At 38.3% G+C, this 25,325-nt stretch overlaps 1 protein-coding gene across 6 annotated transcripts in view; it reads right to left on the bottom strand.

Annotated features, from left to right (window-relative positions):
• The window catches only part of LOC134527272 (frizzled-2), a 735,576-nt gene that overhangs the window by 228,531 nt on the left and 481,720 nt on the right, over positions 1-25,325 (bottom strand). For 2 of the 6 annotated variants that reach the window (XR_010074140.1, XM_063359805.1), the window contains exon 1: positions 8,993-9,230. The exons of 3 other annotated variants lie outside the window; for them this stretch is intronic. The gene's annotated coding sequence lies outside the window, so the exon portion shown is untranslated. Of the gene's footprint in view, positions 1-8,828; positions 9,231-25,325 lie in introns of those variants that run through there. One more of the 6 variants, XM_063359808.1, reaches the window with a different exon arrangement.

Below are 25,325 nucleotides of genomic sequence, written 5' to 3' on the forward strand. Positions count from 1 at the left end.
TAATCCTGATATGCAAAAATGTTGAATTCTGGGGTCATCATGGAATCTAGCTTAAACATGTCTTGTAAAGTCAAGTGACAGCATTTGGGCACGGCTCACAAATAAAACATATGGCTTTTTTTTATAATCCTTTCTAGTTTCTGACTCTACCTCACTTCCTATTCATCATGACTTTTGATTTTAATTCCCCTGGACACTACTAAATACGTGCAAAGTACGAAAGAAATGTTAGCATATTTTGACTTATTTATTCCTTCATTAGAACTATTGCTAGTTTGAAAGCTTTCAATAAACGTTTCTGACAAATAATCTCAGTCCTGACATATGACAGTTGATTATTCCTCTGCGTTTTTCACGATCATATTTTTAAATATTTCACAGATGATGAAACAAACACGTACATTTTCTAACGAGTCATTGATTTATAAACCTCCCTCTATACGTGTCAGTGATTGCACGTGTGTAAGTCGTTTACTAAAGCTCGACAATGAAATATTTTACATTAGTTAATGTTGTAAAAAATAGTACTTAATAATGAGATTATTTTACTTAACGTATAAAACGTATACGTAACGAATACCTAGGGACAATAACATAATAGTTTTGTTAAATGTCAATAGATGGCATTCTGCATGTTTCGTATCGTTATGAATGTACGGAAGTAAAAGTTACAAAATTTTTATACGCAATGGAAGAGTTTTATATACTGATATTTAGAATGAAATAATTCTTTGAAATTTATTTTGTACTCAGTTTTCTTTTTTTTTTTTAGTTGTTAAGTGATATTTAAATCTATTATGCATATACATATAATATAAGGTAAATACAGCTATGGTACATGGGAACTTGCACGATTACAATTTCGCTCAAAATTACTGGGTCTCATTAAGCCACAGTCTGTTTCACTTGAGATGGCTTTAAATTACATTTATTGCGACGGCTTAAGTCTTTGGCCGCTGAATATTTTACTGTAAAATAAACAAAAATTATTAACACATGATTAGCTAGTCTTGCACTACATGAATATGAGTTAGTTTTGTTTACTGCTTCACAAATTCTTAATGCTTCACATAATTCATATGTCAAAGTCTCAAATTTCGTTGTACGACCTGTCAAAAATGTCACCTACTATGGTAGGATGATTATGTGGCTTTTTTGACGTGACAACGTCTAATAAATCGATGAACGCCGGCTGCACGCACGAAAGATTGTCCCGTAACGCACATTGTCCCACTACGATGTGTCCCGTTACGCTCATTGTACGTTTGCACCGCATCTATCTCTCTTCCACTCGATTAGAACAACCATTGATTTGACTTTTCAATCATGTTTTCGTCGTTTGAATGATTAATATTATGTAATTTAACGATCGTCCACCGATTTTCAGCACGTACGGTTATTTAAAAGTAATGTTGAATTTTCAAATACGTTTTTGTACGAACAATGGTGTTTTACAGTTACACATAATTCAAATTACACCCGGGATCTTTTGCACAGTGTTTTAAAAAAAATATTGTAACACATTATAAATAAGTTTGGTGTATTTGGGATGCGTATTTGTTATAAAATCGTATTATAAAAACGAATTAATATTATTCCCCTACGGTGCTGTCATCTACGGTGACGGACGCAAACCGAACGAATCGCGCTATCTACACGCTTCCGCGACAACCAGGCACTCGTTAATACATATTTTTCTTTGATTATCGCGAAAGGCGTTATTATATATGAATTATAAATAACATTTCCTGCCTGGGGCCACAACTGCATATCATTTTGAGCACTGGAAGACATGAAAACGTAAAATATTCTCGACGAATTTTAATCTCGGCCCCAGCGCACCACAAGCGTCTGGGTTGGAGATTAAAGCCGAAATTCTTACTTAATCTTACTAATACTTATTTTATTAACTGCAAGGGCATTTTTATTAAACTCTACGTTTAATTTCACGACGAACAAACTTCGTCGTTAAATGTGTAATTGCGAAAAAGCGTAAAACATTCTCGACGATCTTGAAGTTAAATAGCAAACATGTATAAAAGTTATAGTTAAAATAATCTGTTCGTTAAAGTAATAAACATATTTGAATTAATGAGTGCAAATAAAAGTAAATTTATCAATTAAATTGTAGATTTCATTTCACTCCTTCTTTGTATCCATACAAAATAGTGATAATACAATAAAAATGATTCTATTTTATTTTATTTATAAAAGTATGCAATCATTTCATCAACGTTTTGTTATGACGTCACGTTAAACTATCGTCCGTAAACCGACTTTACAGACAACCAATTTTTTACATTGAAAGTATTTGTGCATGTAAATAAACTCTTCAAACAACTCTAGAATACAGAGAACTGTTTTTCGCGAGAGTTTTATACAACTTAACTCAAAGTTACTGGGCCCTCATTATTTAGAAATTATAAAGATGATAAAATAGTACGTATAATCATTTGTTTGTGGTATTTTTGTTTTACTTACACCCATTTTTAATTTTTTTTATGTGACTTGTAATGCAATTTAATGCACTGTGTTGTATAATGCTCCTGAAGGAGAATTTACAAACCAAACTTACTTCTGAAAAGTATAGCTAGTAAATATTTTTAAAATTTTGTATAAACTTTTTTTAGATCTATCCATGTTAATAAAATATTAATTTAACACTGCAAAATAATATTCACTGCACGTATGTGAACATAAATAATATGTATGTACATGTTTAAAGTTTAGTTATTTCTTTAACATACAATATTTTTCCCCGATAAAAACGAGTTTCTTGTGTTAGAGCTTAGTAAAGTTTTTATGAATGAATGACTAAGTTCGTGCACATATTTACAGTGATCAACTATTTATGTAACAGTGTCTGGTATTTTATAATTTCCTCTTTGCATACATTTGGTTGAATTTATATTAAAGTGGATTCTTGGAGGTACTTTAATTAATTTGGTGAATAAAATATTTATTTTATATCCAATTGGACCGATTTTTATTCAAATACAATAATTATTACACCATCTGGAATCTAACACCAATGGATTACTGATATATGTGGCTCTTTTTAAATAATTGTGTAGTATTTAGCGGAATAATTTTTTTTGCTTTCGGTTCTTTAAACAAAATACATTTGTGTTAAATATATTTACGCATCGTTTTGACGAGCATAACCTCCTGCCTTGTCAATGCGCTGGCCCTCCACACAGCAACGGAAACAAAATACAAAAGATAGATAGATAGATAGACAGATAGATGGATATATATAGATAGATATAGATATAGATAGATATAGATAGATAGATAGAGAGAGAGAGAAAGAGAAAGAGAGAGAGAGAGAAAGAGAGAGAGAGATAATACGCGCGCGACCTTGAGACAAGCGATACTATAGCGCTCTAGCGTGGGAGACACTAACCACGAGTGCCTTCTTTTCGAAAGCAGAGCTGTCTGGCGGGGGAGCTTCCAACTACCTCAGTTTGGATTCCAAAACCGGCAGAATAAAATTTATTCTGCATGTATCGTATCCCCTCGCGACTTCTATACGTTATATATATTCAATGACAAGGCTTTGCTTTGAGTGTCGTTTTCCTCTGATATATCTCTGGGGAAGAGCGGTGAAAAGTACATACAGTTGTGTTTTTTTTTATTTATGTTTATATTACTGCTGCCAGTTATCAAAGGAATTGAAAGTATAGGTCGCTATGTATACCCCCCTAAACTTCCTACCAACCTTCTCAATTTACGTGACTCTTTTACGATATTCAAAAGTGGAGGGTGTGTGAAGGTACGCATTACAGACCGATGTTGTTACTGCAGTGTCACCAGATCAGTGGAAATATTAAGTCATGTATCGTGCAATGCACATTTTGAAACTCTATTCGTTTGTCCTGTTATTTTGTTGTAACTACTTTCAATGATATTTATTAATAGGGCTAGTTATTTTTAATTAGACAGTTTCATAATCAAGGCTGAAATTTTTATTTGTTAGTTTCAGTCTGATTAATTTACAATGACCTCTCGTGATCGTGACTTTGGTAGGAAATATGATTCTGGCAGTTCCAAACGAAAAAAAAAAAATGAAAAACGCAAAGAACTTGAAAAAAAATTAAGTAGTTCTTTAACAAAATACTTAAAGACTGATAAAATTACTGGAGATAAGGAACAGTTGTGCGTTCAAGATTCAATACCATTAACAGAAGTTAAAGACATAAAAATACCCAGTAGCCAAAGTGAATCTCCCCAGAAAAACAATGAAGTTTTGTGTTCCGAGTGTATGTCTGCGTCATCTGAACATCTGTGCGTGCGAGATTCAACGATGGCATAGGAAGAAGCTACTGTCGCTGCAGAGGTAGGACTCAGTAGCCACAGTGATACACCTTTCGGAAGCAACGAGGTGATGTATCCTGAGTCAACGTCATCATCATCTGCACATGTGCCGTTAGAGGATAACGATGCGGACTTCGACATCCGTGAGGAAATCGATACCTTATCTACCAATGTAACTGAGTGACCATTTTTTATGGCCTAAACAATTAAGTGTCTTACAAATAACTAGTATAGTTGAAAACGGCCCCGTGAGGGTATACAATAAATCTTACCCCAAAAATGAAAGTGGTCGACATTTTACAGACACGTATGATATAAAAACACTTAAAAATGTTGAAGAGCAAGATAGGCGATGGTTAGTTTATTCCGAGTCGAAAAATGCTGTTTACTGTTTTGCATGTGGTTTATTCTCTCCAAGACCTAATCCCAACAGTGCCTTTGGATCTAATAAAGGTATGAGTGACTGGAAGCATCTATCCGAGGTGCTCATGTCTCACGAAAAGAGCAAGTGTCACAAAGAATGCATGGTAAAATGGCTTAGTTTAATAAAGGCCTTTCTTGTGAAAAAACTATTGATTCACAAACCCAGCCCCAGATTCGAGCTGAACAACAACGCTGGAGAGACATTTTAGAAAGGCTATTAGCCATCGTACAGTTTTTGGCACCTCATAACTTGGCTTTCAGAGGGCATTAAGAGAGGTTGTCCAATTCGAAGAACAGTGGAAATTTTTTGGATTTGGTTAATTTGATTGCACTATTTGACCCAACATTGCGAGAGCACTTGCACCAAACTATAAACAAGACAGTTGCCAGAAACCACTACCTAAGTAAAACTATTCAGAATGAATTTATCGACAAATGGCCAATCATGTTAGAGCTAAAATAATAGATAAAGTATTAAAGAATAAGTACTTTGGAATCATTTTGGACTGCACTCGAGATATAGCTCAGATTGAACAATTGTCAATAATTCTAAGAATAACAAACCAAGACACTGCAGAAATTGAGGAAACGTTTGTAGAATTTGTAGCTGTAGAAAAAACTACTGGTGACAAAATGGCCCATTACATAATAAAAAATTGGAGGAGTTAGGCTTGTCCATTGTCAACTGTAGGGGTCAAGGCTATGGCAATGGTGCTGTGAGTGTCAATCGTTAGAAAACGAAATTACTACATAAGAGTTTGTTGCATCTCTTGTGGTGTGGTACGATATTCTTGTCGAAATAAACACCATCAGTAAGGTATGGCAAAACGTAAATGTGTATTTATGTGTGGCAGTTGCACTTACAAACATTTGTCAAGTGGTTAGATGAATATCGTCTGAGTGGCTTAAATACGGCATTGGTAACAGCAAGAGAAGTAGCAGAAGAAGTTGGCATCAATAACGTGTTTAAGAACAACAGAAGACGGCGTAAAAAGAAAATTATCTATGAAAGAGAAGATGAAGCTCCCGAGCTTCCACCTGAAGATAATTTAAAAATAAACAATTTTCTGGTGGTAGTAGATGCAATACGAATGAGCTGTCAGCCAAGATTTGCAGCTTTGAAGACCTATAAAAGCAGGTTTGGCTTTATGTATCAAATCAAGGGCCTACAGAACATGAGTGATGAAGATCTGATGAATAATTGTCAAGAGCTACAAATTTCATTGAGCGCCAGAGATAAAAGTGATATTGATGCTGTGGAACTCTATGAGGAATTAAAAATGTTGGCCCTTGTCTATGATGGAGAACAAGACGATGTATTTTCAGTTCTTAAGTACATTGTACAAAATAGCTTGATAGATGTATACCCAAACATTTTTGTAGCATTGAGAATAATAGGTACAATTCCTGTGACAGTAGCATCTTCAGAAAGGAGTTTCTCCAAGTTAAAGCTTATTAAGACTTATATAAGAAACTCCATGACACAAGATCGACTATCAATTTTAGCCCTCCTCTCCACAGAAAACGAGTTGGCAAACAGTCTAAATTACACTGATCTCATAGAAGACTTTAGACGGAAAAAATGTCGCAGGGTTACATTAATGAAGTGCAGTAAAAGCAAAAAGTCACAAGAGCTTGTATTGTGAGATGAGTTGGTGTTGTAATATTTTGTCTTGAAATGTTGTAGTTGGGTTTTTTTCCTAAAACCATTTATTTTCATAAGTGAGGGGGAAAAAAATACACCCATGTGCTTTTTTTTACCAAATTATTTTTTACGACTAATTTACATAATTATATAGCCTAAACAGCTATAAAAATGAACCCTCATTTACATGTGGCATATATTTGAGTATTTGTACAAAAACAATTCAAATTTATTTTCGTATTTTTATTTTTCTTCTTTGTATAATTTTATTTTATGTGAAAAAATATCGTATGTATGTAAATGAAAAAAAAAAGGAAATATGATTGTTTTTTGTTTTTGCTTTTTTATATTTTTTATGATATCACCTTTTAAAATATTCACAGCTTTTATAGGCTTATAAAATGACAAGATTTCACCAGAATTAAATTATAAGCATTAATAAAACTAACCCAATTACAATTTACCACGAAATAATTTTTTTTTACCATCGTCGAAATTTAGGTTCCATGTAGACTCAAAAGTTAATTTTCCAATTTTCCGGGAGAGTGACCACAAATCCCCCTTTCCTCAGTGGTATTCCATACTCCAGTCTGACAAGACCCCCCCCCCCCCCCCCCCACGAGATAAAAGGGCCCCGCTGAAATAAATTGTCCAGGGCCCCGCAGAGTCTAGGTCCGCCACTGCGTGAAGGGACAGTTTCGCGAACAGCATCGTGTACAGAGTGGTTCCGTGCAGTAAAGCGACGTCTACAAACTGTGTCTTACGGCTTCCCGAGTGGTTTCCTGCTGCATTGTCTCCCCTGTTTCCAGCCACGTGGCCGACACCTAGCCCCTGAGAAACAATACACCACCTGTTAGCGGGCGCACGGGTCTCGACCATCACCGGGGAAACAGGCGGTGCACGTCAGTAGAATACTACCTTCAATAGTAGGCCTCCATTTCTGTCCGTGTCTTAAATACAATCGCTGAAGCTCCGTTAATACAGTATTCAAATCTGTTGTTCTCAATTATACAAAACATGTTTACATGAAAAGGTTTTTTTTTGTTCCCCAATACTGAAGAAACTTTTATTTTTATTTTGCTACCCTTATTTTTAATCCGATATATCTTTTCAGTCTGTAGATACAAGTTAGCAGATGACTTGCGCCATCAACTAAAATGATTCACCTTATATCTAGTTTATTAAGGCCCGTGTATAACACTCGGAACCTGTAGACGGTTCGTGTTATCTTAATGTAAAAAACACGTCACATTGCGTCACGGAAAACTGCTGTCTACATTTGCAATGTTTCGAAACTACTTTTTTCTAAGTTGTCACAAGAGCGCTGCAAATATGGAGCGCCATAAATTAGTTTTTTTTATTGTTTTCATGTATTGTGACTTATTACACAACTAAGTTTTGAATATTCAGTTAAATTGTGAAAGTTGTGTAAGTTTACCAAAATTTTATTTATTCGGTAAGGCAAAAAAGAAGCTAATGAATTAATTGTAATCAGACTACCAAAACTTAAATACGTATATACCGCATCTGGTTTTATCGCGATATTTGTTTCTTAGAAGCTAAAGTCACACGAGAAGATTTCTGTTTAAGAGTACATATTTAAAACTGGAACAGCAATTATCATGAGTTTACTTCAATGCTACTAAAGGGCACGGATTAGAACAAAAAGCTGACCAATGTATTCGATCCAGGGAGATTATGACGTCCCGTGAACCAATGAACATTTTGTCCGTCGGACAACATTTTAAACACTGCTATTGTAGATGACCCTAAACTCAAACATGGGCTATTAATTACTTTCCAATACTTTCTTTTAAACCTTTAATACGTATAGTGAACTTGGTCCGTGTAAAATACAAATAAAACGCGTTTTAATTAAAATCTGCTCTGCTGTGGTGTAAAAAATTTAATATTACATATTAATATAGCAATTTGAAAGTGTTGATTTTTAAAACAGTACCATCTTTACTATTAAACAAGATTCGATGAGATTTGGGGCAGTTTTCAGATTTATATACACCGCAGCAGAGTATATTTCATTTAAACCCCGTTTTAATAGTATTGTACACTTTCATTTGGTCTGATTTTTACATACTCAGATGAATATATATAGAGAGGTGTGAAGAAATAATTGGTTTAAGTTGATTTGTGTGTTTATCTGCGTTATCTACACGTCGGTGAAGTAACGATCATTTGGTAAAGAACTTTCATACACTAGACCACTTAGTGCAGGCAAACATTGAAATCATAATTTGAAATTACAGGTAATATCGTTGTTGGGCGTTAATGTAATTTTTTAGAAACAAATATGACAGTATATTTTCGATAATTTAAAATATTTCTGAATGAAGAACTCATTTGTGTAATCTTTTAAAAGGAACATAACACACACTACAGGATACGGTGCACAAGTAGAGTAAGTAATTGTATATAATGTAACTACCTTGAGTACTTGCGACGTTTCAGCACGCACGGATACCGGGAATACCCATGATAAACGCGGTGTCTCGAGAGATAGGACCACAATAAACGGTCTGCTGTTATTCAACAGTCCATCGATATTCAACAGTAACAACTGAAAAATATATAATTTTTCCTAATACTCACAGCGAGGAATGTCACAAATGCGATGAGCTATCAAACACCCTCCTTCACAAACGCACATGTATGATTCATTTTCAAAGCATTCTAGCACACGCGTAAAGCGATTAATTTTTGTATATGTCACGCACTGCACACTCGAGACCAAACAAAACAGAGCAGATAAACTGCAACAGCACAGAGTACCAGCAATATGAGCATCACATTGTCTCGCGCCCAGAGTACAAGAGCGACTGGCGTGCGGCGGCAGACGGGAGCTAGCAGCGCTCCGAGCGAACAGCGGTCCAACTACTACCGAGCCAGGCCGAGACTAGCCGAGCCTATCCGACGCCCTGGATGCTAGGTGCCTGCCGTCCGGCGCGCAGCATTTGTCATCCGGGGTCCGAATATCGATTCCTCACTTCAACAGGCGCGGGCAAGAAATCCTAGAGAAGGGAGGGGGGTGGAATGTGGAATCACTAGGAAAAGAGCCCTTCTTGCCGCTGGTACTCACAGCAAAACTATCCTATGCTCTTGAAGCTTCTACACAAACCATTTCAAAATTGAATACCGAGTAATATTGTTTTTCATAAATGTACGTACAATTAATATTGGCGTTCAGTAAACTGGACCCACCGTTAGCTGAAACGAATAAATACAGACGTACTCGTCACAAAATAATTTTAGAAGTGAAAATTAAACTTTTTATTTTGCTAACGGACGCGGTAACATAATGAAGTATTAAATAATGAATCTCATGTTACAATGTAAAAAACTAAAATACTTAAAAAATGTATATAAGTTTTTAAAACAGAATTCATAAAAGAATGACCAGAAATACCTGGAATATTTCAAGTACGAGAGATCACAGACGAGAATTTGACTAAGGGCTAGGTAACATTACATTTATTCCTGTTTGTCTAACATCTGGTTACAGTCGGAAGTAAGTAGGTAAGTTAGAAAGTGAGTAATGGCACTCACCACTATTATATCTCTGGTTATGCAGCAGAGTGTTAAGAAAATTAAAATATCTATTATTTTTATACTGGCAACCGAGTTACTAGAAATAAACAGTCATTTTCTCTAGAATTTGGGCGGTGTTGGAGGAAACTTATTATTTTTTCGTAATCACACATGCTCATAAAATTCTTAATAACCCAGAAATGACAAACGTAATTTTACTATACTAAAAACGTATATCTACATTATTAAACATATGCTTTTGTTAATGTTCTCACAACACACGAGTATTTCACAGGTGTGCTTTATTTTAATAGAAATCTTGGTTTAGACAGCGTATATATGAAAACTTATTCGTGTGTTGAATTATACCTATGCTTCGCATAATTATTTATATCCATTTTCATTGTAGTGCATGCGTTTATCCTCTAATACCATTATGTGATATTGTGTTGACGAAGTCTTTATAGTATTAGACATACACTTCACCTTGATTGGCGAAATGCTTTCGTTTTGTTCGACGCATAATAATTTATGTCACAGAAACAATGTGTGAATTGTGGTGTTTGGATGGCTCGGTCTTAAAAATAAGAAATATTCGTACGAAGGAAATGGTTATGTAGCATGATATGTACACCTCAAACAGTTTAATTACTAGTATTTAAACCTCTGCATTTAAAAATGAGCATAGTGTAATATAGCATTTGGTAAATAGCACGTAAGTTTATAATACTCTTTTTTGATTCGAATATTATTAATTTTTTCTAATAATAAGTTGAATCCATATTTATTCATCTCTGTATAAGAAATGATACAGTAAAATTGCAATTATTTCAGATGAATATACTCTCATTAAGTTAGTCACAAAGCCATTTTTTTTTTCTAACAGCCTGTTAAGTATTTAACCACCCGGACAAAATATCATGTTAACAACAACAGTGGCTCGTACAACTGGGCCTAAGAGGTGACCGAATTGGAAATGTTATAGAATGAAATGTGTTACTGAGTGTGAGTCAGTTAATCATATAGATATCTTAAACAAGAAATGAAGATGAAGTTTCGGGAGCCAATACATGAAGCTATGAATAGCGCAACTCGACGAACAGTTTAGAACGGAGCAGCAAACTTCTCGTCTGAAAGAATAAATAATGATAATAATGCATGAAAAAGTAACTGGTGATCCAACAGTCGAACTAAACAGCTGTTGCCGTAAGAACCAGCTCGTACCGCGAGGCAGTGCAGTCACTCCGACGACATGAGACCTTCATAGCTTACGATCAGCTGTTGTGAACATCGACTTTTGCTTGTGTTTACAGATGGTGCACTGACAAAAACGCGCGTGTGTTAAAAGTATTGGATGTTAAGTAGTGGGTACTCAGTCACAGAACTATGGTCCTATGGATAAGGTATGAAAATAGCGTATCAAACACTCAAGAGCAGTGAAATTGTTACACATGATGCGGAAACGTACACTCGGAAACGCATCACGAAAACCAGATAGGTATTTACGTTTCGCTAACCGTCTGCGGCTTACACAGTTAACGGTAATGTAACATACGGCTAGCAATGAGATTCAAAATTACAGTTACAAAACATTAATTGAACTGAAAAAAGTATTTGATTTACGATAACATAAAATGGCAGAGATTTACATACATAATAAAAGATAATTTTGTACTTGAAGCAGTTGTTAACGTCATTAAAACAAACACAAGCATGGCTACCTCCGCGGCCAAATACTCTGCTCCTATTGGTAGCAGGGAGTAGGTGGATTTGCAGAGCTGATCCGCTCGCGCGTCGCTGTGTAACGGACCTAGCTGTGGCTCGCGACAACAGGGCTGCCACACACTGCAGGAGGAGGGGAGGTGTGGCAATGCCGTGCTACCTGGAGTAGGTCGGCAGTGGAGCGGGTAGGGGGAACACCCCTCCTAACCAAACAAGCCCAGTCCTGATCTGGAGGGCTCTACCTCACTAACAGTGTTTTCACACCCTGCCACCCGCCGTCACTCCAGCATGAGATTATTTTTAAAAACCCATTGTCCGCCTGGAGGCAGAGCTCTCCTCAGGGCTACGGCGTGCCACGCAAACAAGTAGATGTCCGTCTGGGCGCACAGGGAGTGGTCCCGCGTGCTCTTCTTATTGCTTGTCTTACTTCTCATAACGAGTACTTGAAAATAACTGTATGTATCGAGAACAAAATGTAACGTTAATAGAAATTTTAATTGCAACACTGCAACGTTTCCGTTTATGTGGCGTTTGAATTGTTTAAAGAATACAATTTCATAATCTCTGCTGAAGATTTTATTTTCAAATTAAGTTGATTAGCTCTTGTGCGTGTAGCTATATAGTTTTAAAAACATTTGAAAAAAAATTACACCTTCAAAATATTGTAATTTTCCGGTCCATTTAAAACAATATTTACCCATTGCCAATCCGTCACGATGTGTTTTAACATATTGTTACAAAATTTTAGACTTAGTTTTGTAAACGGATAAGGTTTAATTTGAGAGAAAATAATTTAATAATTTTTTAATTATTAATTATATGGGGAAATAAATGTATACCTTTCAGATGTGACTATTTAGACTATCCCATCGACATACGATTGATTTTCGAAAATATCATTAAATAACTAAAATGTAATTGAAATATTAGCTATTTCACACAAATTATAATATAATATATAATAAAACTCGCGACATCAGTGCGAGCAATCGCTGAACTTACTATTCAAATGCCATTAATGACAAATAATCTCAACAATATAATGTATGACTAAGCGTACATTTACTAAAGTATTTATACTTGGGCAGACTTGAAAAAAAAAACTTTAAAACAGGCAGTGATGTTGCGAGTTTAGTTAAAGTAATATTTAAGAAGTATTCTACGCCTGAATAACATTTCATTAAAACAAAGACTCGCTGCAATCCACCGAAGGGCTGCAGATGGTATGCGGGTTGAAAAAGAGGGAGGGGGGAGGCAATATTTGTCCAGTCTTCCACGTCATAGAAGAGTCCTTGTAAGGGAGGTTCTTTCTCGACTCCCTTAACTAGCCTTCTCTGTTCCATAATTGCAGAAGATAAACATAATCATGACCGAATGAACTACAGTGATCTCAAATGCAAGGATGGTCTGTAGCGGCGATGGGCGACCAGAGGTTGGCAGGACTGCGAGTGGCAGCTGCGCTGGACGAGGCTCGTCAACCCCAGAGTGTCGCGCGTCGCTTCGAGGGCCATCCCCCGGGCAACAGGCGAGGGCGGACACCCCTCCCCTAGGGCGTGCCTCGCGCCCTGGGAGACCCCCTTGCTCCACGAGTCACGCCCCTCCGCTCTTGCACCGGCCTGAGAGCCACAGCAACTGTGCCTTGGTTTGTTACGGTGTGTACACACGTAAAAACTTGTGATTATTATCCCTGGCCTGTGTTTACCCCAAAACATGGGTTAGTTTACTTGAAATGTGCAAATCGCTCACCTAGTGTAAGTACCACGCAGTGTAAGTCGTCCCAGGTATCAGTAGTACGCTGGGTCGTAGCGACGAGCAGCTGACAAACATCTGATGTCATCGCAACTGACTAGTAAATAAACCGATCAGTTGGCTGCCATTCTGACTGGTGGGAGAGAATTCTTTCCTCAACCCGCGTACACCAATAGGTAATTTAAATTACCAGTACACAACAAAATACGCCATTAGGTATACTTCAGGCCCAAGTGCCAATTTATCCCACAGAACATGCACTTCACTCGTTGATCCAAGTAATTCTACAAACATGTGGGGTTCATCTTGAAATAAAGTGCACAGAGCCAGTTATAGGAACTTAGGTTTCTGGCCTCGCACACGCTAAATGCCCCGGCTGGCAATGTGACGGATCGGCGGCGAGCCTCAGTCAGTCAAAACCCAGAATAACGGCCAGACCAACACCAGACCCAGAGCGGCCAGAAGCACAAGGACAATTCGTCAGCGACCAGGAACGAGTGGACGGAAACTCCGCCCTAGCGAGTCATGGTTCGGCTGGCTACTCGCTGCCCGAGTCGCTTCGGGGACGCGGCAGTAGACCGAAAATTACTAGACCGAAAGGCACAAGACCGAAAGTCACAAGACCGAAAGGCACAAGACCGAAAGGCACAAGACCGAAAGGCACAAGACCGAAAGGCACAAGACCGAAAGTCACAAGACCGAAAGGCACAAGACCGAAAGGCACAAGACCGAAAGTCACAAGACCGAAAGGCACAAGACCGAAAGGCATAAGACCGAAATTTCGGTCTTATGACTTTCGGTCTTGTGCCTGGTACCCGTCGCTTCGACAGGAGAGCTCGCTAAAATGTTTAAATGTGAAGGTGCCTCAAAGTCGTTGTACCCTTGTCTTTATACAAGCTTGTTGGTTGTCATCTCAACCAATTTTAACGTATGATATATATGGCGTAGCTTTACGTCTCATCGACACAGAGATTTTAAGACCACCTAGCAGCATTCCAAGCAGGTAAACCACGTAGAACGTTATTCCGTTAGGTTTGACCCGGGCTTCAACGGGGTCATCCAGGAGTTCAGTATTCCACCACTGCGCCATCCGCCTCGACCAACGTAGCAGCACTCCACTCCCAGCAGACATACAGTTCGGTTTGTAAAACGTTAAGGCGAGAAAGACATTGAGGGAAAAGTATTAGGATGTCAGCAAGCGTAGGGTGGCTTTGAAAGAGTTCTGAATACGCCTTTATTCTTCTTCTCGTCTACCATTGGCGCGTCACGTAGAGGCCCTGCAGTGGCCTCTTCCCTCCCCCCTTATCAAGGAAACCACCCGGACTCACCGTCTAACCACTTCATCACTGTGGCTCTGAAGAGAAAAGACCGGGGTTGCTGCGATCGGAAGGTAGAACGCTCAGCTTTGGATGTCACAATGGTAGATACGAAACAAAAGTGACATCATGAAAATAAATAAATTACACTTGATTTACAAATTGCCAATTGTGACTAACAGTTAAACAGTGGCATAACATATTTTGAAAATGGGTTCGTCCAACTCTGGAGGTAGCTACATAGAGTAAAGCTAGTCAAAACAGATATCCTAGAGAGAATCTCTTTCTTCCCCAACAGGCCACAGACATTAATACTGTTACGAATGGGAAAAATGGATTTGTAAAAATAGCCCAATTAATATTATACAGTTTAATTTGTTACTGATATTTACATTTCTAATTAAATAACACTTAATGGTTGTTGACAAACCACTAAGTGTCTATCATGCCCACAGTTCGCCCTCGTCACTGGAGGTAGGCTCAACAGTGGTTCACCCCTCACCCCGCGCCTGTCCACACACAGTCTCACGCCACTCGGTCACACTCGCACGGTCCCGTCGCTCCGCATTGTGCCGCTCGAGGGGGGGGGGGGGGGGGGGGGGGGAAGTAGTCGCTCGTCGTCGTCGCCGAACTCGCACTTCACTTCCGACTCGCACTTTCGGAACTGTCGCAGAGACCAGCGTTCCCACGTTTATAACCGTTGGCCGTCTTTTTGGAATTGACTGGAGTGGTTGTGACGTGTCGAGTCATCCCGGGCCGACCCGACACTTGAAGCATTCAGAACAGTGGCGTGAATAGCACGTCAATGTACGTGGAGACCTTTGAAAGCCCGCAGGATTCCCAGGCCACTAAGGGATAGATGATAGCATCGAAGAAGGAGGGAAGGTTGGCAGGGGGTGAGACGTCGGGCCGCCCAAATCCCCAAAAGTATGCGCATGTGACGTCAGTGGCCGTGCGGGGCCGTCAGGCCAGACTACCCATGGAAAGCCCGCTGAGGAACATGGCACGCGTCTGTGCCTTGCTTCTCAGAGCTCTCGTAACAATACATGATCATTTAGTAGGCCGAAACATCGGTGTTTAATGCGATCTGAGTAATTCGCTACAATTGAGCTCCAATGTGAATTGCATTGAGTGTTAGTGACATTTAAATTTCCATAAATGTATATTGAGTGAAATATTAAACTACTAATTTTGGAAGTAAATAGAGTTTTGTAAGCTCTGTTTTCTTAGATTTAGAATATTACTTCACTGAGAAACTCTTAAATTCAACAAATTAAAAAAAAATTTTGAAATTATTATCAAGCTAAAAAGTTTGTACTGATTCTCTTTTTCAAAGTCCAGTTGCTTTTTAAATGTTATACATCATCCTGTATACAGGCTTCTTTGTCGGCTCAAACATAGGAAGTCCTGGCGGTGGATACAATCCTCGGTGAGCCAGTCCGGGCACGGGTCTTGAATAGGGTGTGAGGCACTGCATCCCCCCCCCCCCCCCCCTTTTGCAGTCTTGAAGTTTAGATCCTCTGGTTCCATAGGCTTGCAATTGTCTGTGGTATGATCGTAAGGCACACCGTGAGTGGACCTACGGGATGGATAATGGAAGTGTTAATAATTAGTCGGGCTGTTGTAAGTTGTTGGTAAATAGAGTCATTCGAAATGAGAATGATAAAGATGCTAGTCTGAAAAGTAATGGAAGGATAATTATAAGTAGTACATTTTTTAAGGTTACATTACCTGTATTTACACTGAAGAGGTTTCGAAGCAATGATTTAAATTAAAAATGTTTGTTTTAATATTTATAATTTAACTTTTTTTATTTTTTCCAAAATGTTTTGGTTGTAATATAGTTAAATAAATCTTAACCTTACTGTTTTCATTATCGATAAATTAAATATGTCGGCCGGGGTAATCATCAATGGTCATTCACTATGGTGGTCATGACATCGGGCAATTGTTCACTTGTGGAAACTTTCTTCGCGGTGTAAGACTAGTTCTTTAGTGGCCCTGTACATCCACGCTGTGGATGGCAGATGTGAGCCACCGCAGTATCATATCGTCTAGTCTCCCCTAGCATGCCATGCACATTGCTGGGGAGGTAAACCTGCCTCCGACTCATCACCATGTCATCATTCATTACCTTCATACTGTTCCGAACGCGGGAGACAAGGACGCCACGCGCGCCTGATACCCGGGCACCTGGCGGAACCACGTGACCAACTGACATCACGAGATTAGAGAGGCCTGGCCTTGCCACCCCCTGCCACCGGGTCTTTATTCCTCGGCGCTGGTGGCCTGGAATTACTACTTGGTGTGGCTTGAATAAACGTCGTTATTTTGGATGCTTCGAGCGTCGGGTCGGCTGACGTGACACGTCACAACCACTCCAGTCGGTTCCAGAATGACTGCCAAGGGAATATAAGAGGCGACGCCGGTCTTCGTGCTTGGCGGTCCCGAAAGAGCAAGTTGAGTGATGTGCGAGTCAGGCGAGTAGGGTGAGAGACCCTCCTTTGAGAGTGGCGCGACTGAGTGTAGACAGGTGCGTGGTAAGGGGCGAACCACTGTGTAGTCTTGCTCCAATGAGGAGCGTGAACTGTGGACTGGAAATATATATAGTGATTAATGAACATACATTTTTAAGTTCAAGTGACTTATGCACAAACATTAAATGTGGTGATTTAATTATTAAATTTAATATTAGTTATAAATAAAACCGAATAAAATTTTATTGGGCTATCCTTACGAACTCTTTTTCCCCACTCGTAACAATACTAAAGTTTAGGGTCAATATTGCATTTTTTCGAACAAATTAACTATACTTTTGAACCTGACACTAAGGTTTTGAAATATTAACTAGATTAACTCTCTTGATTATTTCATTTTTTTTTTTAAATTCTGCTCTAGATAAAAACGTTTTCATTGAAATAGTAACTATTTTAATGTCGAGTTTAGGATAAAATAGGGTTTCTAAGTACAAAATGCAAAAGGTTTTACGTTTTATTGGACGTTTCACTGGCCAATGCGATAACTTAGGATTCACCTCACAATTTGTTTAAGTAATTCCATGTATTTTTATGTGAAACATGAGTTAAATACAAAATTATAATTTTGTAAATCAAGCATTCTTTTAAAATGGAACTGCTGACACATTTAAAGCTGTAGTAAAATAGTAGTTATTTATATGATTTTCCTTGGTTAGTTCTTTGGTGTATTATTAAAAAAACCACAAAGTCTTAAGATCATTATTTATTTAGAATGTTTAGTTTTAAATATACTTAAAACAACTTATATCGCACAATGCAGAACATTTCCTCCTGTAAGTAGGCTATTTTAATCTTGATATAAGAACAATGAAGTGGAAAGGTAAAATCTCAGCCAGCGAATCATGCACACAGAGCGTAAATGGTAGGATAATGTAAACGCATATTCTCACGAGTGTGTGAGGTGGTGACCACTTCAAGCCCCACACAGCAGTACTAGAGCTTCGCAAACACTTCACGTTCACTGAAACCACAGAAGAAACATAGAACTGAGTTCTGTTGTCAGGACCTCCTTACTGTATTTACTGTTTTTATTTGCCTGCCAGTAAGGAATGCCAAGTCACGACGGCTTCTGTCAAGACGATAACTGCCCCCTGGCTCTTGCCACACTCTCCACCACGCGACAACACATGCTCGAGTCCAGCTGAGTCGCCGTGGGACCCGCTGGGATGCTAGTACTTCCGCTGTGCAAGCACGCAGTGTGAAGCCTGTACTTCCCGCATGTCGAGCAACCGATACGGCTGGGAATGTTCACTTGCTATAGAGCATCCCACTCTTAGATTGCAGTGTGGAAGTAAATGGGCGCATTCTCTCTCTCTCTCTCTCTAACACACGCCGATTGCCGTTAGCGCTGTCCTTGTTTCTTCGTGCGTTGTTGCCAAACATCAAACGAAATTAAAATTTTAATTTTTGGACCAAATTTTTTTCATATTGTATAGCATCGAAATACGCACCAGGCAATGCTTATTTTGAATACTTAACAATATTTTAAGTGTCCGAAAAAATTAAAAAAACAAATTATTCACTGCGAACTGTTTTGAAGTATTCCGAGATGTTTCACATCACAAAAAAAAATAACCTACATGGGTATTTCATTCAGATTTTTTAATAATAAATTAATGCCTTAGGACGCCACCGAACAAATGTTAAGACAAAAACTGTACAGGTTTCACTTAAATAATTTTTTTAATATATTGAAATGCATTTTCTCACAAACTGACACATCAAAAAGTTGATCAGCGGAAAACTTTTTTTCTATTAAAGATAGTTGGGGGACGAAAGCGTGAAAAATGTTCACAATGAATTGAATTAGTTTTTAAAAGCAGCTCCATCTCAATTGCTTCTACAGTTTCCGTGGAAATAGCTGTTAAAGATGTGTCTTTTCAGTACAAGAGCGCGCTTCAATAGATGTTTCTCTCAGAAGCTGCCGTCGTAAGAGGAAACAGGGTCGTGTGTTTAGATAAGTGGGGTTCTGTCTTGCAAGCAATTTCAAATACATGGATTCCTTAGTAAACCATGTATTTCCTTAGACACGCATTTCTGAAAACCAGCCTGCCAGTTAGTATCGCGTCTCGCGACGAAGCAACGCGTTGTGTCCAGTGACTCGTTACAGTTACAATTTTGACAAATTATATAAGTAGTATAGGATAGCCGGAGCTGGGACATGGCTTCTGGCTGTGGAGCCTGTGGAGCTGACCGCCATCTTGGATTGTGACGTCACGGCGGCCATTTTTGACTCAAAATTCCTCAAAATTCCTCAAAATTGACTCAAAATGTCTCAAAATTTCCCGTTTTCGAGGGAAAATTTCCCGTTTTCGAGGGAAAAATTCCCGTTTCGAGGGAAAATTATGATTTCGAAAAACCACAAAAGTCGTTTTGCATTAAAAACCACGAAATTCCTAAAACTGGCTTAAGCATCCTTAACTCAAGCCAGCGTTAAGCCATTTATAGGATTATGACGTCACCGTTGCTATTTTCGTTACGCCCGCCATCTTGAAAATCCACAATTTTTATGTTAGAAAATCGGGAAAAATTTTAAAAATCATTAAAAAAATTATTTGATCGAATTAAAAAAAATAAAAACCACTGTTGCAGTTATCGTTACGGTCGCCATCTTGGATTATATAAATGTTACATATTTCGTTACACCCGCCATCTTGGTTGAGTAACATGTCATTCTTACACTTTACCTTACGACCACCATATTGGATCCTATTAATGTTGCAATTATCGTTATGGACGCCATCTTGAAATTTAGACGCCATCTAGTAATTTAGACGCCATCTTGGAAATCCGTATTTTTATGTTAGAAAATCGGGAAAAATTCCAAAATTCATCAAAAAAAATTAACTTTTTAGAATTCTGATTGATTATATCGATTCCTGTCCTTGGTTCGAAACCGATGAGGGCAAAAAAATATCACATCAGATCCTTCCTCCACAGAAGCCACCTACAGACTGACCTACCACCACCAATAACAAGGTATTTACCATCAGCTGGTATGACGTCATGTCCGCCATCTTGTCTTTGTCCGCGGGAGGCCGCCATCTTGGTTTCGTCTGCTAGAGTGTGCTGACGACATGTTAGTATAATGTTCTGTTCACCATAACTTTGATCTCTTATATTGACATTGAACTTTATCATTGACCTTGAACTTTGACCTTGACCTTGAACTTTGACCTTGAACTTTGTCCTTGACCTTGAAATTTGACTTTGACCTTGAAATTTGACCTTAACCTTGAAATTTGACCTTGACCTTGAAATTCGACTTTGTCCTTGTAATTTGTCTTTGTCCTTGTCGACCATCATGGATCCGTCATTTTATGTTTAGTACATGCTAGCGGTCATTGCCATCATCATGTTTTCGTCTGCTGCTGGACACCATCTTGTGTGTACTTGTATTATAGAGTACATTTCCATCATGATAGTTTTATTCTAACCTGTTACAGTGCAGTAATCATTTATTATTACCGAGGTGCCCGCCATCTTGAAATTTGGCCGCCATCTTGAAATCATGTAATTATTTAGCTAGAAATGCGGGAAAAATACCAAAAGTCTCCGAGGAAATCAATTATTAATTTACATACTTAATCGATGGATCCCTGTCCACGGTTCGATTCTTGACTAGTGACAGTTGTAACTAAATATGAAATAAATTTTAGATTCTGTTTTCCATTACCTTTCGCGGAGTTTATTAATCATTCACTCTACGAAAAACAACTCAAGTCAATATACCTGACCAACGAATTAATACAGTGCCGATTAGCCTATTATGAAAGTCTAATTTTTCAATAATCTGAATAACATATAAGCTGTTCATGTACAAAGCCATACATATAGATCAATTATCTTCAGTCCATGAGACCGAGTCACGTCATTATCAGACGTATAGGCTAGTCATTTCAGGTCCGCATGAACTTCGTCGTTAGCTAATTATATTCAATTAATCCCTCGTGACATTTCTTATACTTACTAAAGGACCAAGTGACCTTGAAAAATATTTTAGTAACACCAAGAGGTTTTTAAACTAGTAAATATTCAATCACTACATTTTGTACTACGCACAATCAAAAAAAAAAAAAAGGAAGCACCGTCATCGAAAAGGCAGCACCATCAATGAAAAGCCAGCACATTTGGAAGCACCGACAACGAAAAGGCAGCACCACCAACGAAAAGGCAGCACATTTGGAAGCACCGACAACGAAAAGGAAGCACCATCAACGAAAAGGCCGCACCGCCAACGAAAAGGAAGCACATTTGGAAGCACCGACAACGAAAAGGCAGCACCGGCATCGAAAAGGAAGCACATTTGGAAGCACCGACAACGAAAAGGCAGCACCGGCATCGAAAAGGAAGCACATTTGGAAGCACCGACAACGAAAAGGCAGCACCGGCATCGAAAAGGAAGCACATTTGGAAGCACCGACAACGAAAAGGAAGCACCGCCAACGAAAAGGCAGCACATTTGGAAGCACCGAATACGAAAAGGCAGCACCGGCATCGAAAAGGAAGCACATTTGGAAGCACCGACAACGAAAAGGCAGCACCGGCATCGAAAAGGAAGCACATTTGGAAGCACCGACAACGAAAAGGCAGCACCGGCATCGAAAAGGAAGCACATTTAGAAGCACCGACAACGAAAAGGCAGCACCGCCAACGAAAAGGCAGCACATTTGGAATCACCGACAACGAAAAGGCAGCACCGCCATCGAAAAGGAAGCACATTTGGAAGCACCGACAACGAAAAGGCAGCACCGGCATCGAAAAGGAAGCACATTTGGAAGCACCGTCAACGAAAAGGCAGCACCGGCATCGAAAAGGAAGCACATTTGGAAGCACCGACAACGAAAAGGAAGCACCGCATACGAAAAGGCAGCACATTTGGAAGCACCGACAACGAAAAGACAGCACCGGCATCGAAAAAGGTACCACATTTGGAAGCACCGACAACGAACAGGCAGCACATTTGGAAGAACCGACAACGAAAAGGCAGCACCGTCATCGAAAAGGCAGCGCATTTGAAAGCAGCGTCAACGAAAAGGCAGCACATTTGAAAGCACCGTCAACGAAAAGGCAGCTCATTTGGAAGCACCGTCAACGAAAAGGTAGCACATTTTGGAAGCACCGTCATCGAAAAGGCAGCACCATCAATGAAAAGCCAGCACATTTGGTAGCACCGACAACGAAAAGTCAGCACCGCCAACGAACAGGCAGCACATTTGGAAGCACCGACAACGAAAAGGAAGCACCATCAACGAAAAGGCCGCACCATCAACGAAAAGGAAGCTCATTTGGAAGCACAAGTTACGAGAACTTAATCTTAATTAGAAATCTGAATACAAGAAAAAAAAACATTAAATTTTTATAATTGCGATTATTTATTTCTTTACATTATACAAATACAAGTAAAACAAGCCATTATTGTATGTAGCCAGCTTTCCTCAGTTCTTTGAGTATGAATGATATTTCTTTGATGCACGAATAGTTTCTTGCACAAAGCAAGTCATGTAGAAGTCTTAGCCGGTCAACCAATATGTTTGGATCGTTCCATGAAGTGTAATCAGTCTCTTCTACCACCATCTTACTTGTTTGATTATTATAAATATTACTTTCTCTGCTGTCTTCTGTTTTAACACCATCCTCTGGGTAACTTTCATTATCGAGACAATGATCATCACAAGCTTGATCCGATTTATTTAATATATCACGATGTTTCCATCGTTTCAGTCTCAGGTCACCACCACAGTCTTCGATCTTGCCTGCTTTAGTTGCTTCATCACAGTCTATACCTTTGTCAACAGCCTCAGAGTCGCTGTAGCAATCACCGTAGAAGGCATCATCTTCACCCAGATTACCGTAAGAATTCGATGCCGATGATGTCGAAGTGTCTTCATCGTCTTCATGCTTCCTTTTTAGGAGTCCATCAATTTTACAGAGTAGGAAAGATCTACTTGAATTCGGCTGGAATGTATTCTCACTTTTCACGTTAAGGATTCTTCCATTGTCTTCATTCTTCCGTAAATCATCATCATCCTTCAATTTAAGTTTTTTGTCGAGATCGGAAGAGCCGCGAACATAATCTCTCCCAAGACAAGGAAAATTATTGTCGTAATGCAAATCACTCTTCCTTAGCCTAGTAGAGCCATCGTTGTCCTCGAGCTTGTACGCAGGCTTGACGTTACAAGTTCTGTCATGTCTTTTTAAGCTCTCTCTCCGCGTAAACGACTTGCTACATCTAACACAACTTATCATATTACGTAGTGGATTTTTAACACAGTCATTCTTCTCGTGTTGTCTTCCATTCTTTCTCAAGATAAATTCTTTGCTGCAAAACTTACACCTGTGTCCTTTCAATACAGCATCAGTCACCGAATCAGGATTCATATTAGTTACTGAGACTATTGTCAGATGCAAACTGAGTGAATTAAATTAGATACATTACTTAAATAGAATTTTCTAAATATTTCAACAGCAAGAATTAAGTTACCTCATACAAAAGAAATTGTTTCATGTGGTTTCGATTATTAGCATGAGATGTTGCCACGTGTTGTGTTGAGTCATAATTTATCTAGTTCTTTTATGTGGTATGCGGGATGCTCACTAACGTTCGCAAAACAAGGATGGCTTCGCTAGACAACAAGGAGAAGGAAGTTTATCTTTCATGTTAATGCTTCTCATCTGTCTCAAAGCTTATTATTTGTCTGAGTAAAGTTATTATTTTTTAAATCCACCTGATAAAAATATTGTATGTTCTGATTTATTGACAGAATTTCACTGATTAAATGTAACTCTGAATAAAAATGACATGACTCAGTAAGTAAAAAATTCTTCATGCAGAGATAGATCTCTCACAAATAATCAGGAGCACTCGGTGAAAACCATCAGATGTCTAGCCAGGAATAATCAGAAACACTTGGAGAAAGCCATCAATATAATATCAAGATTAATCAGAAGCACTCGGAGAAATCCATCAGATGTCTAGTTAGGTATAATCAGAAGCACACGGAGTAAACCACCATAATATTGTCAAGAATAATCGAAAGCTCACGGAGAATACCACCATAATATTGTCAAGAATAATCAGGAGCACACGGAGAAAACCACCATAATATTAACAATAATAATCAGAAGCACACGGAGAAAACCACCATAATATTGACAAGAATAATCGGAAGCACACGGAGAAAACCACCACAAGTTTTCTTTGATATCATAAAAATACAGAAAAAAATATTTAATAAATAACATAAAAAAATTTAAATGACAAAATAAAATACAAAATACATAAAATTCTGGCTTGTACTAGAACTATATCTTTGCTCAACAATGAGAAGTTCACAAGCTAGCAGAATCTGTTTATGTATTTTTGTATTTTATTTTGTCATTTAAATTTTTTTATGTTGTTTATTAAATATTTTTTTCTGTATTTTTATGATATCAAAGAAAACTTGTGGTGGTTTTCTCCGTGTGCTTCCGATTATTCTTGTCAATATTATGGTGGTTTTCTCCGTGTGCTTCTGATTATTATTGTTAATATTATGGTGGTTTTCTCCGTGTGCTCCTGATTATTCTTGACAATATTATGGTGGTATTCTCCGTGAGCTTTCGATTATTCTTGACAATATTATGGTGGTTTACTCCGTGTGCTTCTGATTATACCTAACTAGACATCTGATGGATTTCTCCGAGTGCTTCTGATTAATCTTGATATTATATTGATGGCTTTCTCCAAGTGTTTCTGATTATTCCTGGCTAGACATCTGATGGTTTTCACCGAGTGCCCCTGATTATTTGTGAGAGATCTATCTCTGCATGAAGAATTTTTTACTTACTGAGTCATGTCATTTTTATTCAGAGTTACATTTAATCAGTGAAATTCTGTCAATAAATCAGAACATACAATATTTTTATCAGGTGGATTTAAAAAATAATAACTTTACTCAGACAAATAATAAGCTTTGAGACAGATGAGAAGCATTAACATGAAAGATAAACTTCCTTCTCCTTGTTGTCTAGCGAAGCCATCCTTGTTTTGCGAACGTTAGTGAGCATCCCGCATACCACATAAAAGAACTA

This window comes from Bacillus rossius, chromosome 1, assembly GCF_032445375.1.
Source record: "Bacillus rossius redtenbacheri isolate Brsri chromosome 1, Brsri_v3, whole genome shotgun sequence".
NCBI lineage: Eukaryota > Metazoa > Arthropoda > Insecta > Phasmatodea > Bacillidae > Bacillus > Bacillus rossius.